This window comes from Sorex fumeus, unplaced genomic scaffold (genome assembly GCF_029834395.1).
Source record: "Sorex fumeus unplaced genomic scaffold, SorFum_2.1 ptg000082l, whole genome shotgun sequence".
NCBI lineage: Eukaryota > Metazoa > Chordata > Mammalia > Eulipotyphla > Soricidae > Sorex > Sorex fumeus.
The window spans coordinates 2,396,512-2,413,206 of NW_026606139.1; the positions used below are offsets into that span (position 1 = coordinate 2,396,512).

General features: G+C 58.4%; 1 protein-coding gene across 4 annotated transcripts in view; it reads right to left on the bottom strand.

Moving 5' to 3' along the window:
* Nucleotides 1-16,695, bottom strand: part of ERI3 (ERI1 exoribonuclease family member 3) — a 125,596-nt gene that overhangs the window by 25,298 nt on the left and 83,603 nt on the right. The window lies entirely within an intron of this gene.

The following is a 16,695-nucleotide window of genomic DNA, read 5'->3' on the forward strand; positions in this document are numbered from 1 at the left end:
GAGTGCCCCTTGGTCAGGCAGGCCCCACACCCTCGGGGTGCTACTTCTGCAGTGGCACCCTCCCGACCCCCATGGCCCACCACCCTGCTGGGGCACTCCTGGCGCAAGGGCTACAGGGGAAGCTGTGCCTCTCCCCGGGGCAGGCACACGCGAGGGCCGGCCCAGCCAACCCCAGCACCCAGCCCAGTGCCAGGCAGGCCCACAACCCCCTTCCCCGGGGCAGCTGTCATTTCCATGCGCGGGGAAGCAGGTGCCGAGCTGCTCCCGGCTGGCTCTCCCTCTCACGGCTCTGCCCGCCTTGGCTGCTGCCCCATTAGCTTAGTGGCCAGCCATCTGCGACGGGCCTGCCGCGCAGCCCTGCTGGAGCCGCGGCGGGTGGCCCCCTGTGTAACAGGGAGCTTTGCCATTAGCGCCTTTAATATTCTGACACCTCAGCACAGCCTGCTATTACATGCAAACGCTGATCGCCCTGTGAAATTACATTGCTGGGCCCGCGAAATGGAATCGTGTATAATCAGCCTCCTCCATGCACTGTCAGTCCCATCACAAACACGGCGCCCGGCGGCTTACGGGGGCTTAGCAGCTGCGACAAGTGTATTGGGTTTAATAGATGAAGTAGCCCTCATCGTCAGCAGCATCAGATCCTTCAAAGAGCAGAGGAGAGGCATCGACAGCTGCCGGGGGGTCTCGGCCCACCCATTGGCTACTGACCAGGGCCTTGAGTGGGGTGGACACGGAGTAGGCAGGGCGGCGGTGGGGAGCTAGAACCCAGCCCAGGCCTGTGTAGGCAGGAGTCCAGGCCGCTCTGCAAGTTCTACAAACACTAGTGTGACCATGGCAGTCACAGCACACGGGACCCCCGCAGCCCCCCGGCCCTGGCCCCCATGAGAGGCGGGGACAGGCCTTTTACCAAGACTCTTGGGATCCGGCACCTTGTGGGCCAAAAGCCAATGGGCCATTTCCCAAGATGAGAAAGTGAATCAGGTCGCCTATTCAATGACCAATGACACTGGCAAGATAAGGGAGAGGGGGCCGGACAGACACACAGGCCCACTCTGAACACTGAAGCTACGGGAACGGGGCAGGGGGGCAGCTTGGGGGTATCCCCTGCGGACCCATGGTAACACCCCAAGGGTGCTGCACCCACAGCCCGGGCTGCCCTTGGCTCTGGAGTCCTGCCGGTGACCAACACTGTAATGGGGGTGAGTGACCTGGGTCCCCTGTGAGGATGCGGGCTGTCCTCCCCAGGCACACCTGAGGCCGCTCAGCAATGCCCACGCTCAGGCCCACCTCCTTTGGCGCCACCCATCAGGGTCTCCAGTCTCACGGCTCTTCCCAGGCTCAGGCTATTTTCCAGGGATGGCTGCCACCTGGTCCCCACCTCACATGCTCTCCTGATAGTGTGATTCTGAGCCGCCAGTTGTCAGAGTGAAGACTGCATTCCTCTGAGGGAGAGCCGGCCCCTGCTATCATTTCAGCTGCAGAGCTCAGCACAAGCACTGCTCTGTGCCGTCGAGGCTACCCCAAGACCCGGGGCGGCACATTCCTCTCCTCATTCCTGGGGACAGCCGCCCCAAGCTCCTGAGCAGTCCTGTCCACTGAGCTGGGCGGCCATGCTGGGAGGAAGCCCCAGCGAGCCCATGCAGAGACCAATGCAGAGAAGCCAAAAGACTGCGTGGGGGCAGAGGTCTGTCCAGCCAGCTGCTGGCTGCTCTGAGCAGGTCCCTCCACGCCAGCACCAGCTCTGGTCACTGACTGCAAAGACACGAGGGCCAGAGCCCAGCCGCTTCCTGCCGCAGAGATTAAACACACCCACGAAACATGGCACTGAGATCCTCGCCTGAAGCCACCAAGTTTGGGGCGATGACTGAGGCCATGATGCTAACCATGAAACCTATGCCCGCTTCCTTCGCCACACACTCTGCCAAGCGCTTCGGCTTCTTTCTGTATAATGCAGGGCCGCTGCTACGCTCACGTGGGCTTGACCCAAAGCACCCACCTCCAGGATCAGAGCAGCGACTTCACCATCGACAGGGCCACCTGTCCCGTTCAAATTTAGCCTCTCCAATTTCTCAGCTGTGTGCCCCAGTGACCTGCTTCCTCCTCCCTTCCGGTCCTCTGGCCCCTACCCACACGCCGGGCCTTGTCATCACCCCAAACTGGGCAACTCCCCCTAAGATCTGATCAGAGTCCACTCGAAGCCCAGTCTCCCAATCGTTCCAGCTTTTCTACCCACTCAGCACTTCCTTCGACTCCTTTTCTTTTCCCAGGGGAGAGCACAAATGGAGAACTCTTCTGCCGCAAATAGAGACACCCTGCCAAGAGCATCAACTCGGGGGACACTGGAGGGGCCAGAGCAGCAGGGTGCAATGCTGAGCCTCGCTCTGGAACCCATCTCCACAGTTGTGGGACTCTCCCCTGCCAGGCAAGAATCACTCGCTCCCCACCCGCCCCCCCCACCCACGTTCTGGCCCCAATCCGCTTCTTCTCTCAGGAGCTGCACCCCTGGGATGGAGCCCCAGTGGCATCCATTCCCTAAGCCGCACCTCTCCGGACCATTCAGCTGTGTTCTTCCCGGGGAAGGAAAACCTCCAACCCCACCGGAGCTAAGTCAAGCGAGAGAAAGTCACTATGTCTAGAAAGACCCACTCCAGACCCATGATGGCTCTCAGCGTGGACAGAGAGTCAGAAGCCCTGGGCAGAACCTCCCAGGGCAGCCCTGAGTCCCCAGACGGACGTGCCGCGGTGCCCGTCCCCGCGCTGTCCCCCGGGGAAAGACGTGGCCCTTCTTGCATCTGGGCTGCCCGGCTCCTCCCTTCCCGCCGCCTCCGCCCTGTTCTTCCTCACCCCCTTTCCTGTGCGCTGCTCTCTTCCCACTAGCGTTCAAGCACCGGCCTGACTATCACAGAAACTTCGGTTTCGGTTTGCTCCGTACAGAGGGCTCAGGAACAGCTCCTGCTCTAACTCAGCGAGGGTCCCCTCAGTTATTCTCGGGGAAGTGCTGAAGCAGCGCCTGGCTCTGAAAAGTACACAAGCGTGAATTAAAGTCCACCGGCCACTCCCCAGGCCCAGACTTCTCAAGGCTGTCTACGCTCGCCCTCACTTAGCCACTGCCACCCCACGCCTCGTTCCCCCCCCCCCCCCCCCGCCCCGACGCATGCCCGACGGTCTGGTTTCCAGCCCTCCCTGCCGCTCAGCTATGCGCAGGACAGCAGTGCTCCAGCACAGGCCCTGTCCGGGGGCAGGTCCGGCTTCCTGCAGCCGGCTCTGCCCTGCACCTTCCAGTTGTGCTTCTCTCCACATCCGACTTGGCGAATGTCCCTCAGAGGTGGTGAGTCGCCTGTGCGTCTGGTCACCTCGGGAGCACTCACACCCGCTCTCTGCTTTGTCCCTGCTTGGCCACTCTCCCCAGCTCTGACCTCTCCAACTGCCCAACCAGGATTTCCTGTTGCTCAGTCAGTGTCCAACCTGAGCTGAAAAACCCCTTGGGGTACCTCTTCTCTCACATGCTCCTTCCTGGGTTTCCGCATCCCAGAGAAAGCAACACAGCCTGTCGCTCTACCAGAAACACAGGGACCCCGCTGTCTCCTCCTTCCTTCCACCCACCAAGCACGGGGGTGCCGCTACACACCGCCAGAGCTGCCTCAAGCTCTTCCTCCAGCCCACAGAGCACACGCTCCACCCTCTCCCACTCTCCGTCTCATTGAGCACAGACGCCACAAAAAGTGGACAGAACCTTCCTTGGGCTGGGGACGTGGCTCGGTGACAGGGCATGTGTCTTGCAAGCTCAAGACCTGGGTTCAATCCCTGGCACCAGGGGAAGGGATTACACACCTTTATTTTTCTTCCCTGATTCATCCCTCTTTAATTTTTGTGTTTATTGTTTGGGGGGAGGGAGGGGGGTGGGCCACACCTAGCTGTGCTCATGGGTCACTCCCAACAGTATTATTCAGGGGACCATACACAGTGTTGGGGATTCGAACCAGGGTCAAAGGTTATCCCGGTACAATCTTTCCAGCCCCCTTCTTCAAAACCATAGTCTGAAGAGCCGCTAGAACATGAGCTCTGTTTACAAACTGGGGTTACCTCCCGATTTGGGGAGGTCCAGGGCAGGGCTTGTCCCTGCTGTCAATCCCATGGTCCCTGCAGAGCAGGGAAATAGAGACAGCTCTCTCTGGGGACACTTCTGCCAGGGAGCAAGGGCTGGCGGTCAGAGTCTCAGAGGTGTAGCCTGTGCAGTCCCATCCAGTCTCCTTCAAGAACAGCAAAACAGGGCTAGAGCGATGAGAGCGACAGTGCAGCGGGTAGGACACTCGCCTTGCACGCGGCCGACCCGAGTTTGATTCCCAGCATCCCATATGGTCCCCTGAGCACCGCCAGGAGTAATTCCTGAGTGAAGAGTCAGGAGGAACCCCTGTGCATCGCCAGGTGTGACCCAAGAAGCAAAAAGCAATAAATAAATAAGAAGGGAAGAAAAAGCAACTCAAAATAAGGTGAGTAGTTTTACAAGTATCTAAAGCCAGTAATAGTGCTATTCTTGGGGCTAGAGCGATAGCGCAGTAAGTAGGGTGTTCGCCTTGCATGCGGCCGACCCGGGTTCGATTCCCAGCATCCCATATGGTCCCCCGAGCATCGCCAAGAGTAATTCCTGAGTGCAGAGCCAGGAGTAATGCCTGTGCATCGCCAGGTGTGACCCAAAAAGGAAAAAAAAAAAAAGGAACAGGAAAGCAGAGGCAAGGAGAAGGGGAGCCTCTTCCCGCCTGCCCTCTCCTCCTCGAAACTCTAACCACAGAGGCATGACCTGGCTGGGGAGAGATTCGTCCACAGACCCCGGCAGCAAAAGGCCAGGCCCCACACAAGGGGCCCAGAACCCACTCACGGTGCTCCGGGTGCTGGCAGAGGAGCTCCTCCCCTTCAGCCCATCAGCAAAAGTGGGAAGGGACAGTTCTCACCTCGGTGTGCCCACCCTCCTGCCGTGCTGCAGCCTGGGTCCGAGGCGTCTGGGGACGGCTGCCCCGCCAGGAGGGCCCCACACCCATGCCCAAGGCAGAGTCATCTCCCTCGTGCTCCCTCACGGCCGAGTCAGAGAGGCTGGGGAGACACTGAACTTTCAGGGTTGACAGCTAGGGGGGCGCTGGGCCATGCTGCCTCCGTCTTCGCCCCCTAGAAGAGGCCGACCTGTCGGGGCTCCCCGTGCACCCCGGAAGGCAGCAGGGCAGTCAAAGGCAGCTGCCCAGGGTGAGAGCTCCATTGTGAGTTTTCTTTGTTTTCATTACAATTTCCTCTCCCCTGGCTTCTTCGGAGCTGGCCCATCCCTCCCCGGGGTGCTGGGGATTGAATGAAACACCACCCCCGGCTCCAATAAGTGTATTTCAATTACATCTGTCACTGCATAACGATATAATGATATATCATGTGATATTAAATCCATGGTAATCATATCAGGGATTTTTTTTAATCGTGCACTAATCGCATTATTACATCTCTATAATTAACAACAGGAGGTATGGAAATTCAGTTAAGGCCGAAGGCTCAACGTACTCCCCCCACGCTACCCCGCCCAAGTTCCCCCCGCCCCCATTAGGGCCTGACTAGGAGATGGGGACCACCGGGCACTAGTGAGATGGGCCAAAGCCCCCTGCCTGCAGCACCTCGGCCTTGGGCAGCGCCAGGAACACCCAGGGCAGGCAGAGAGAGGCCAGACCAGAGAGTCTGGGGCAGAGGCCATGCAGGGAGGCCGGGGACAAGGCTGTGGGGCCTCTGAGACCTGCTGCCAGTGCAGCCCCGGGCCATCTGCAGAGGGAGAAGCCACCTTTCCTGGAAGGCACTCGAGTCTTGCCTTATACCTCTGGCCTCTGGACCAAAACTCCTCGTGCCACCCTAGCACAGATGTCCTCCCTCCCTCCGTCCCTCCCTTGGATCTGGCCCTTTGTGGTGGCAGCTTGGGCCACTGGTAGGTCCAGCAGCCATGATGGTGCTGCCTCTCACCCTCCAGCTGAACAAACCCCATTCTGCCCAGGGCCACTGCTCCCCAGTCCTCTCTCTCAAGTCCAGCCCTTTGGAGGATGTGACAAGTGGGTTTTTGATCACCACTAGGGTCGCTCCCCAAAACAATCCAGGTTCCTATGTCCTCCCACCCAAGCTGATCTGGAGGGGGAGGGGTCTGGGACTGCAGCCTGCACCACGTCGAATGACCCTGTCTCTCTCACCCCCTCCCTGATACTGAGCTGTGAGGGCCAAACCCCCCAGGGGGGTCAGAACCAGTCTGCAAAGCAGAATTCGATGTTTCAAGTCCAAAGCTTTGAACCTGGCATGTAACTAGTCCTCAGTGAGGGGCAGGCATTTTGCTAAGTTTGACTCTCAGAAGTTGGACAGGCCTGAAGATAAAAGAGAAAAATCATGTCCTTTTTCCTAATAAAAAGGAGACACTAATAGCAGTCAGCACTTAAGCAAAGCACTTTAAGTTTCTAAAGTGCTTTTCAAATTAAAATGCAATCCTTTATCAAGCATGTGGCACCCTCCCACCCACACAGGAAGGCGCGTGCATGCCTGCACATGGCACACACTGGAAAGTGTCTGCATGCTTGCACACAGCACACACAGGAAGGCATGTGCATGCCTGCACACGGCATACACTGCAAGGCACCTGCATGCCTGCACACGGCACACACTGGAAAGCACATCTATCCATGCACATGGAACATACTGAAAGGCATGTGCATGCTTGCACACGGCACACGCTGGGAGGCACCTGCATGCTTGCACACAGCACGCACTGGAAGGCACCTGCACGCTCGCACATGGAACACTCACCTTCACTCTCTCGGAGAGAAATGAAAAGGGTGCTCACGACCTTTCATGCCAGACCTCCCACCCTCCTCTGGGACTTGCTCATAATCAAGCATCTCCCATATGCCAAGCTCTGTGCAAGTTGGAACAGATCAAGAGGCAAGACCACTGTATTCAAGGAGCCTCCAAGCTAGAGGGAGGGACGCGGGAGCACAGGTCAACCCACACAGGGTGAGACACCAAGATCCTACAAGAGCCCCGAAGGAGAAACCCTGACCTGGAGGGGACTCGCCAGGAAGGACCAAGACGGCCTTCTGTGGCCATCCACAGCGGGCAGCATCAGACGGTGGAGGGCCTGGAGCTCAGTTCAGTGATCTCCACAGAGACAAGAAAATTCCGCAGCCCCGAGGCTGGTGCGTGGAGAGTGGAGTGGATTGGATCACCCAGGGAGAGAATGAAAGTCAGGTGAGGGCCTCTGATGTTTGGAGGGGGCAGAACGCGAGACCGCCAGAGCGGAGGCCCAGAGCACCCTCTTGAGGTCTTCACATCCGGGCATGACTGCATCTCCACTGCAGTGAAGGGATGGAAGGGTGCAGGTCTGGGCACCCCACCGGCCCGTTCACGGACACTGTAAGGCAACCCGCAGCAGACATGCACAGCGCAGACAAGCATCAGTATGTCCTCGGAGGGCTGCGTCTCGGGGAAAGGCTGACGCACAAAAGACGAGTGACCGGTAAGTGATGGCTTAAATAAGGGCTTGAAGAGCAATGCAGGCTGCTCTGCTAGGAAGGAAGGGGAAAGCCTTCATGCCAGCTATGACCCAGCACGTGGAAGGCGCCACATCACAGCTGGAGCAGCAGGAAGCGGGGATGGAGGCCGGAGTGCAGGGCCTGGGCGGGGGCCTCAGGGGACCCTTATGGGTGTGCACTGTTTCCCAGGGCAGTGTGGGCGCACGCGAGTCAGCCATCCTCAGGGGATTCCTGGGTGTCCTGCCAACGTCCATGGCTAGTTCCTTGGCACATCTACTGCATTTTATCATCGCCATCATTACCTTAATCCTCCCCCCACCCCCCTAACCCCCCCCCCCCACACACACACACACACAACATTCCCTTCACTGCTACTGTTGCAGTGACCTGGGTCACACAAGCACCTGGCTGGGATGCTCGCTGGGTCGTGGTGCTCGCACATCTGGCCACAGTGCTCACTGGGATCTGCAGTCTCAGACGTGTGCTTGCTGGGGCTTCGCTGCTGTGCTTACACGTGCTTGCCAGGGGTCACACTCTGATGCCGCCACGTCTTTTCCACCCCTTTCCCCCATTCTGGGGCCACACCCAGCAGTTCTCAGGGATCACTCCTGGTGGGGATTGGGGGACCACATGGGGTGCCGGGGACTGAACCCGGGTCAGCTGCATGCAAGGCAAGAGCCCTACCCTTTACTATCTCTCGGGCCCCCTTTTTTTTCCCTTCACAGTGGTTCTCCCCAGGGATGGCGCCCCTTGAGGTGGTGCTTGCTCAGACATCTGACTGTGGTGAGGTCAAAGCTCCTGGGTGACAGCAGAGCCGCCTCACCACCAGCCACCTGCAAGGCAGGCCCTCTCGGCACTAGCCATCCCCCTCACCTCCCGCCGTAACTACAAAGCTGGGCAGCCAGGCCTGGGAAGAACTACCGGAGAACCAAGACCCCCTTCCATCTGGAAGGAGAGGAGGAAGTCACATGAGCAGCTGCCCGATCCACTCACAAGACTCATGTTCAATGCAGGCCGGCCAGAACTCAGCAACCCCGCTCACTCCCACCGATGCAGACCTGCCCTGAAGGCAGACAGTCCTTGGCAGGGGAACAGAGGCAGAAGCCACCAAGGCCCTGGAACTGCACTAGAGGGGGAGCAGGGAACCACCTGGAGGCAGAGGGGGAACATGCTCGGAGCCCGCCACGGGCTCCGGCTTACTGCGCAAGCAGCAACTGGCCGGGGCAGTGCTGCCCACTGCCCGCAGAGGAGGCTGGGGCGGGAACGCCAGGGGGCCAAGACCAGGCCCAGCGAGCCAGCAGCCACCATCTTCTGGTGGCAGATAGGGAGGTGAGAAGTGGCCAAAGTGTCATCTTTTGAGCAGGCAACAGCCCCGGATTAATCATTCCCGGATATGGCAACTCTAGCTCCCAGGTCCTTTCCCTCTTCAGCAAGCGAGGCCCGAGATGCGCCGATTTCGGGGGCCCCTTCCCGATCTGAATCTCACCAGGTCGGTGGCTCGGGCACCTTCCACAGGAGTCAGGCTTCCTTCTGTCCCTGCAGCTGTGCGTGTGCTCACCGCCCTTTGCCCTCTCCCGGCCCCACTGGCTGCCGGGATCCCCCTTCAGGAAGCCCCCTGCTCCTCCGATGCCTCATTCCCTCCTCCAAGTCCCACCCTGGCTGCCACAGCTCATAGCCTGGCCGTCCCCCACCACACTTGGCTTCATTTCCGATGTCACCTGATCTGGCACTGCCTCCGACTTGCCTGGTCTAGGGACTGCCTCGTGGCTCCGGGACCCTGAAGGTCCCCGTCAGTGCCGGAGAGTGGCTCTGTTCTGGGAGGCGCCGGAAGCTGGCAGGAGACCTGGGTCCCCACTCCCTCCGCCCACGGTCCTCTGAGAACTCGACGGGCCTCCACTCGAGAAGGGTGCCGAAAGCAATGATGTCCCCCAGTGCGGCGGGAGATATTCGTGTCTGCTTTACCCTTGGCTTTCTGCTCCGGTTCAGGTAGGCGCGGGGTGGGCCGGCTGGCAGATCTGAGAGCGCGGCACGCCCCAGCGGGCAGGGCGCACAGTGCGGAGGAAGGCGCGAGTCAGTCTGGACTGCTCCCCATTTATCAAGCTCACGCAGGCCGCCAGCCGAGCGAGTCTTTCTATCATTACACCTCTCAAAATCCGATTCATACCACTAATCCTGCCTTCATTCTCCCAGATTAATAACATCTCTTTCAACCTTCACAGTGTGATAAATAGACAAAGAGAGAACAAAAGGAGAGACAGAAGAGAGAGAAAGAGCTGGAGCAAGTCCCCATAATAGAGAGAGCCGGGGAAGAGGAGAGGGAAGAAAGGAGAGCGAGCGCGCGCAGGAGCGGCCAGAAACTGCAGCGGCCTTAGAGAGCCACCGAGGAGCCGGGAGCCGGCGCTGCGCCCCCGCCAGGCACTCGGCTCTGTCCCCGAGAGAAAGAAAGGCTCGTTAACAGCTCCTTCCTGCCTGTACTTTTGTTCACGTTCTTTTCTTCTCTTCCAATCCTGCTTTAGGTCAAATTCCAGTGAAAATGAGTCTCCCGGCTTCCGGGTCCCCCACTCCCCCTGCCAGGGCCCGGGAACCAAGCGGAGCGGGATCTGGGCCCAGGGAAGGGCCGGCCTGGGTCTCGGCCTGTCTCGACCCGGCTGTGCTCGGAGCGCCGAGGAGGGCTGGCAGTGCTTACCCGAAGGCTCGGAACTGAGCAGTGCTCTGGCCTGCCGAGGTAGGTCTCTCGCCAGCACAAGCTCAGCTGCCACTTCGCCCCACTCGGCTCCGATACGGGCCACGCTGTGTCCCCTACACATGCCCTGGCCTCCTCGAAACTTAGACTCCTTGCAGGGCCCTTCCAGGAGAATCCGTGTCCTCCGGGACCGAAGGCCACTCCAGGCACATGACCCTGGAGGGACTGTCTCCCTCCCTTCCCCCACCCCTTTTCCCAGGCCTGGCACTTAAGTGTCATCTTGCCAGGTCATGTCCACCCTTTCTGGGTGTTGCCCCAACCAGGGCAAACAGAAGTCCAGGCCAAACACTGCGCCGGGCAGCGGGGAAGCCTGGCTCAGAAGCAGAGGGAGGCACACAGCATCCCTGGAAGCTCCTGGGCCCTGGACACTGCATCCACTTCTCTGCATCCCAGGGTAGCACCAGGGGGGTCACCCAACTCCTGCACTTGAGCACTCTGCATACCTCTGGAGGGGTGGGGCCGCAGGGGCGGCTCATGGCGCAGAAGGGAGGCCTGCCCTGCTCCCCGTGCAGCCCCTGAGGGGCGGCTGGGACACGATGTACTGCTCCCGTCTAGGGAGCGGGACACAGATGCTGACCAGGCTCTTCCCTCCAGAAAGCCGCCTCCCCCACAAGACACAACATCCCCACCCCCTTTCTGGACTAAGGTGGTTGCTGCCTGCTCCCCCCATCAGCTCCTGGGGACCCAGCGCTTTCAGCTCCAATGCTAGCCCTGGTGCAGAGATAGACCAGCTAGTGCCTGGACTTGGGGAAAGCGAGTCAGTGTTCTGAGAAGCATCTTCCAGGGGCCACGAGAAAAGAGCAAAGTGGGCAGAGGGCAGCGCCTGGAATCACGCTCCTTCCATCGCCCCCGAAGTGCCCCAGCCCCACAGCAGAAGGAAGCGACACTCTTGCTTTCCCATTCTCTCGTTCGGGGGTGTTGGCCTCCACGTGGGTGGTGCTCAGGGGCAGAGATGGGACCTGGGGCACGAGCAGGTAAAGCACGTGCCCCGCCCACGGAGCCACATTTCCTTCCGCCTGCTCGATCAGGTCTTCGGGACCAAACCTCTGCAGGAGAGGAGGGGAGAGGGTGAGAGAAGATGACCGTGACTGACCTCTGTTCATTGACATCAGGGTCCCTGTGAGCCAAAGAGGCAGGGGGCTGCAGAGCAGGGCCCGGGAGGAAGGAAAACGATAAGGCCACAGGGAAGGAAAATGGTGCTTCTCACAAGCACCGAGCCCACAGGTGCCCTGCCCTTCAGGTAAGCAGTCCAGCTGCCCACAGAGGCCACACCACTGCCAAGCCCAAGAGCAGAGTGGCACCGAGGAACCCTTTCCCTGCCGGAGTCCACACTGCAGGCAGGCCAGAGCCTCTTCTAATCCCGTGGTCCTGTAGACAGTTTCTCAACCTTGTTCCAGTGGGGCCCCTTTTCCATCTTTTTCCTTCCCGTGGTTCCCCCATCTCACTGGCAACCCCTAGTCCTGTGCCACGGGCTACATTCACACAACTGTGACCTGTGGCCTCCCCTGGGATATCCTGGGGGGCAGGGGGACTAGATGGCCCCAGGTGATGCTCTGGACATGGCAAGTCAGCAGACTCACACAGCCCTCAACTGGCTCTGACCAGCTGACACTCTAGGCAACTTCCTGGACAACACCCCGAGGGACTGGGAAGATGCTCCCGGCCTCCCAAGCCCCAGGGAGAGGGCCGTCTCGGCCCCGGGAGGAGTCAGCAGCGCCGCACCCCACCCCGCTGCACACTCAGCACCTCCAACCCAAGAAACCACCAGACTGGTCTGCCCCACGGGAGCCCGTGCTTTCATGGTGAGAAGGAACTGAGACCCCTGACGAGGACCAGGGGTCAGAAACAGACCAGTGAGCTGACCCTAGAGTTTTCCAGCGGACGCTCCTCTTCCCGACCACAGTGAAGTGTGCTCCCCGAGCACCGAGTGACAGAGCACCCTCCTCCAGGCAGCCAGCGGCCCTGAGCAGGAAAGGAGTTGGGTCCTAATGTGTAAAAAGCTCCAGCAAAGCAGAATCATTTACTCTTCGGTGCTGACTGCTCAGCAGAGCTAATAAATCTTGCATGAGTAGGGCCGATTCTAATTTCCTAATATGAAAAGGCATTTGGATTGAGAGAGAGGGGGAGATAAAAGTGATTGAATCTCCAATAGTCCAGGTTACTGACAAGAAACATCCTGCTCAGCCCTCGAGAAGGATGGCGGCCCCCGCACCCCCATCCGTTCTGCCCCCCTCTCCACGCGATACATCTCAGTCTCTTCTATTGACAGGACGTGGCTTTAAACACAGTTACACAAGTTATCATTTCTGCCTTCTGATCAATCTGAATTTTCAGGACAATTACCCTCTTAATCAATGATTGCTATCAGCAGCCCCGCGCCTGGACGGATTTCTCAGCGAGGTAATCATGCCGCCAGGCTGGACGGCGCGTGCATAGGCAATGAAGCTCCGTTGGGGTCCCCTCCCTCCTTCCCGATCACCCCTATCCCGGTGCCGCCGCCGGGAGCGGGGACAAGGACGGCAAAGTGTGAAGGCCACTTCAAGGAGTGATGGGAGCAGGAGGAAGGGAGAGGAGAGGCCCCCGGTGATCTAGCAGGCCTTGCCGACCACCACCTGACTACGGAACAAACCTATTAAAACCCGAGATTTACTGCCCCCCGCCCCGTCCACCCCCACATGCCCTCCTGCCATCATTCCTACCTCCTAATTAGCCTGATAAAGCCCAATTCTAATTATGGGCACAAACTATTAGGGTGAGTAAGTGCAAAGGAAAGAGAAATATTGGTTTTACTAATCTCTCAGAAGCTGCTGGGCCTAGAAGCGCCCGTTTTCCCTCTAAACTGGCTCCAAGGGGCCTCTTCTCCTCAGAGGACCAGGCATTAGGAGCTGTTGCAAATGCCAGCCTGGCTCCGGGCAGACACCAACCTGCCCAGCTCACCACCAGAGTCCCCCCGGATTCAGTCCTCCGTGTGTCGAGCAATCCAGAGTCCCCTGGAGAAGAAGGAAGGAGAGGAAGCTGGAGTCCCTCTCTGCCCCGGTGAGCTGGGCCAGGAGGGGCCGATGGGGTCCGACAGGGGTGGCCCAGGACACTGAGGAGGGAGCTTTGCTGCGCGCACAGTGGCTCTGGAACTGGAGCCACCAGTTTACTACTGACCAGCCCCCAGTTTGCTCCTACACCCCAAGGGGCAGCAGGTACTGGGAATGCACAGTGTGTCCACTCACTCGCAGTGTGCTCACTGGGGGCTGAGTGGGGGCGGGGCAGTATAGACTCTTCAGAGGCAACCGACTCTCAGCTCACAATCTAACGGGAAAGCCAGATGAGGGTTTCTTAAAAAAAAAAAAAAGCAAAACCGATAAAGACAACAGGTGCATGAATGTTCAGAGTGACGACATGAGGAAGACCCCCGGGTGTAAATGAGCCTCTTCCAAATGGGAAAGGGCAGATGTGCACTGATGGACAAATGGACCAAGCGTGGCTGAGCCATGAAGTGGGTCATCACTTAGCATTAGAAAGAAACTAAGTACTGGCCCGCAGAGCTAGTACAGAGGGTCTCGCAGGAGGCCAACCCTGGTTTGATGCCTGGTACCATATATGGTCCGCTGAGCACAGCCAGGAGTGATCTCCGAGCAAGCCAGGAGTAAGCCCTGAACACCACCAGGTAGGAGGGAGGGAGGATAGGCATGACTCACAGTCATGGAAGAATCTGGAGACCCTAAATGGAAGGAGCTACTCATAGGGGCCAGGGAGAGAGCTCAAAGGGTGGAAGCACATGCCTGGCGTGTGTGAGACCCCAAGTTGAACCCATCACCACATCTCCTTGCTTCCCTAGCACCACCAGGCCTGAGCACCTAACCATCAGGCCTGGCACCGCTAGACCGAGTATCACCAGGAGAGGCCCCTGACTGCTGTTGGGGAAGCCACTAATGCCCCCCCCCTTCCCCAAAGAAGCTACTCATAAGAGAACACAGAAAGAAATTTCAGAGTTGCAAGAGCAGGCAAGCTGATAGAAAACAGATGAGAGGCTGCTTAAGGTGGGGCTTTTGGGGGGGAAACAGAAATGAGCAGGTGAGTGGGGCTTCTTTTAGGGGGGATAAAAATGTTTAAGACTTGGGGCTGGAGTGACAGCACAGCGGGGAGGGCGTTTGCCTTGCACGCGGCCGACCCGGGTTCAATTCCCAGCATCCCATAGGGTCCCCTGAGCACCGCCAGGGGTAATTCCTGAGTGCAGACCCAGAAGTAACCCCTGTGCATCACCAGGTATGTGACCCAAAAAGCAAAAAAAAAAAAAAAGTTTAAGACTCAGCTCCGTGAACACAGGGGAACCCATGACTTGCACTCTGTCAGTGGGTGGACCATGGGACGTGTGAAGAGCAGCTCCAAACTGTCCCGATGAAGAGAGAGCCAAGACAGAGGAGCAAGCAGCCCTGAACCAACTTGCCCTCAGAGGGCAGGAGACAGGTGCTAATACAAGGCCTCAGCAACCCCAGGGGGAATCGGGGGAATTGGGGTCTGCCTTCATAGGAGAGATCAAGGTCTGCCTTCATAGGAGAGATCAAATGAGCCCAGGAGTTCCTGACCGACAGCAGCCATGGGACCAAGGGTGAGCTCTGCCACACTCAACCAATACAACAAAGTCATGAAAACTGTGACTTCATGGGGCTAGAGTGACAGTACAGTGGGTAGAGTGCGTGCCTTGCATGCGGCCAACCCAGGTTCCACCCTGGGCATCCCATACGGTTCCCTGAGCCCCACCAGGAGCGATCCCTGAGCATCACTGGGTATGGCCCAAAATCAAAGGAAGGGAGGGAGGGAGGGAGGGAGGGAGGGAAAGAAAGAACCAAAGAAAGAAAACAATAACTTCAAATTTCACACTGTCAAAAACACTGTCCTCCTGTTGTTCATCAATTTGCTCAAGCGGGCCCAGTAACGTCTTCATTTTGGGACTTGTTGTTACTGTGTTTGGCATATTGAATACGTCATGGGTAGCTTGCCAGGCTTTGTCATGCAGGTGAGATACTCTTGGTAGCTTGCCGGGCTCTCTGAGGGGGCGGAGGAATCGAACCTGGCTCAGCCGTGCTGGCTTTGCGCAAGGCAAAAGTCCTACCACTGTGCTATCACTCTAGTCCTCAAGTTTCACAATGTGGAACAAAAACAGGTCCTCAAAATAAGGCGATTTGCTCAACATGGTTGGGAGTTCTTCTTTCTCAACACCGTTAGCACAAATTGATGTTTTCTGAAGATCGGCTGCAACTGAAAGGGAGTCTCAGAGGGCTGGTGAGAGAAGCAGTGCTTAGCTGATTGGTACCGGGTAGCTTGGGGCTTGACAGTTCAGGCCCAGGAAGTGTCACAGTTGAAAGGCCGTGGCGTGGGGAGCTGAAATCCAGGGGTTAAGTCCTTAAACCCCTTTCCCAATAAAGTCTAATGACCAGTGAGGGTTGGGGTTTTGTCTATTTTGCTCACCAGCTGCAGAGCGCCTGACTCAGTAGATACCCAAGAGCCGTTCGTCCACTGTGAATGAATGAATGAATGAATGAATGAATGAACACCCATGCTGAATCCAATCCAGTGAACAAACATGGATGGGACACCCGCTGCAAAGCGGATGCTCGGGTCACCAGCGTGAACTCTCTGCTTTCCGGGCCAAGTGCCGGACACAGAGCTGCCCGTTCCTTCCTTCTCCCAGACTAGAGGCTTCCCTCGGACCACAGGGAATCTTGACCAGGTATGGTCCAAACCCGGCTGAAGCAGGCAAGAAGAGCCACGGAATCTAGCGGGGTGGAGGGGTCAGGAGCAGGTCCCAAAGCAAGCCACAGTGCTCCGGGTGCCGAGAGGGGAGTGACCACCCTCCCAGAGCCAAGCTCGGAGCCTCGGCGAACACCCAGCACATGGGCAGGAGATGGCAGAGGTGGGATGCGCCGTGCCGGGGGTGAGGAAGGGAGGCTTGAGTCCCCAAGTCCCCCACCTGCCTGGACCCTGGAGACAGTGGGGAGGGCCATCAGCACAGTGGCTGACCACAGTAAGGAGGGGCTCCTCCCTCTCCCAGCCCCCAACCCCTGGAGGGTGCCCCTCCCTCCCCTTCCCCCTTCCCTCCCCTTCCTTCTTGCAGAGCTTCCCTCGAGCCATAAAAATAAAATAAAACACAAACACCCACAGTCCAGGAGGAGGGCGTCAGACAGATAATGGGCATTTTATATCTTTTTATGACACTCCCCATAGGCAGCTCGGCAATCACAGCGCAATAAAGGCAGGCATGCAGCTTGCATAGTTAAACAACTGCCGGGTAATTAGGCACAGCAAACACACCACCAGGGAGGCCAGGGGCTGCCCTGGGACCTGCCTGCAGCCTGCCCTCCTGCTGCAGCCAAGTCAGGGCCAAGCCCAGGCTTCTTCCCACCACCACACCAGGCGGGGCGC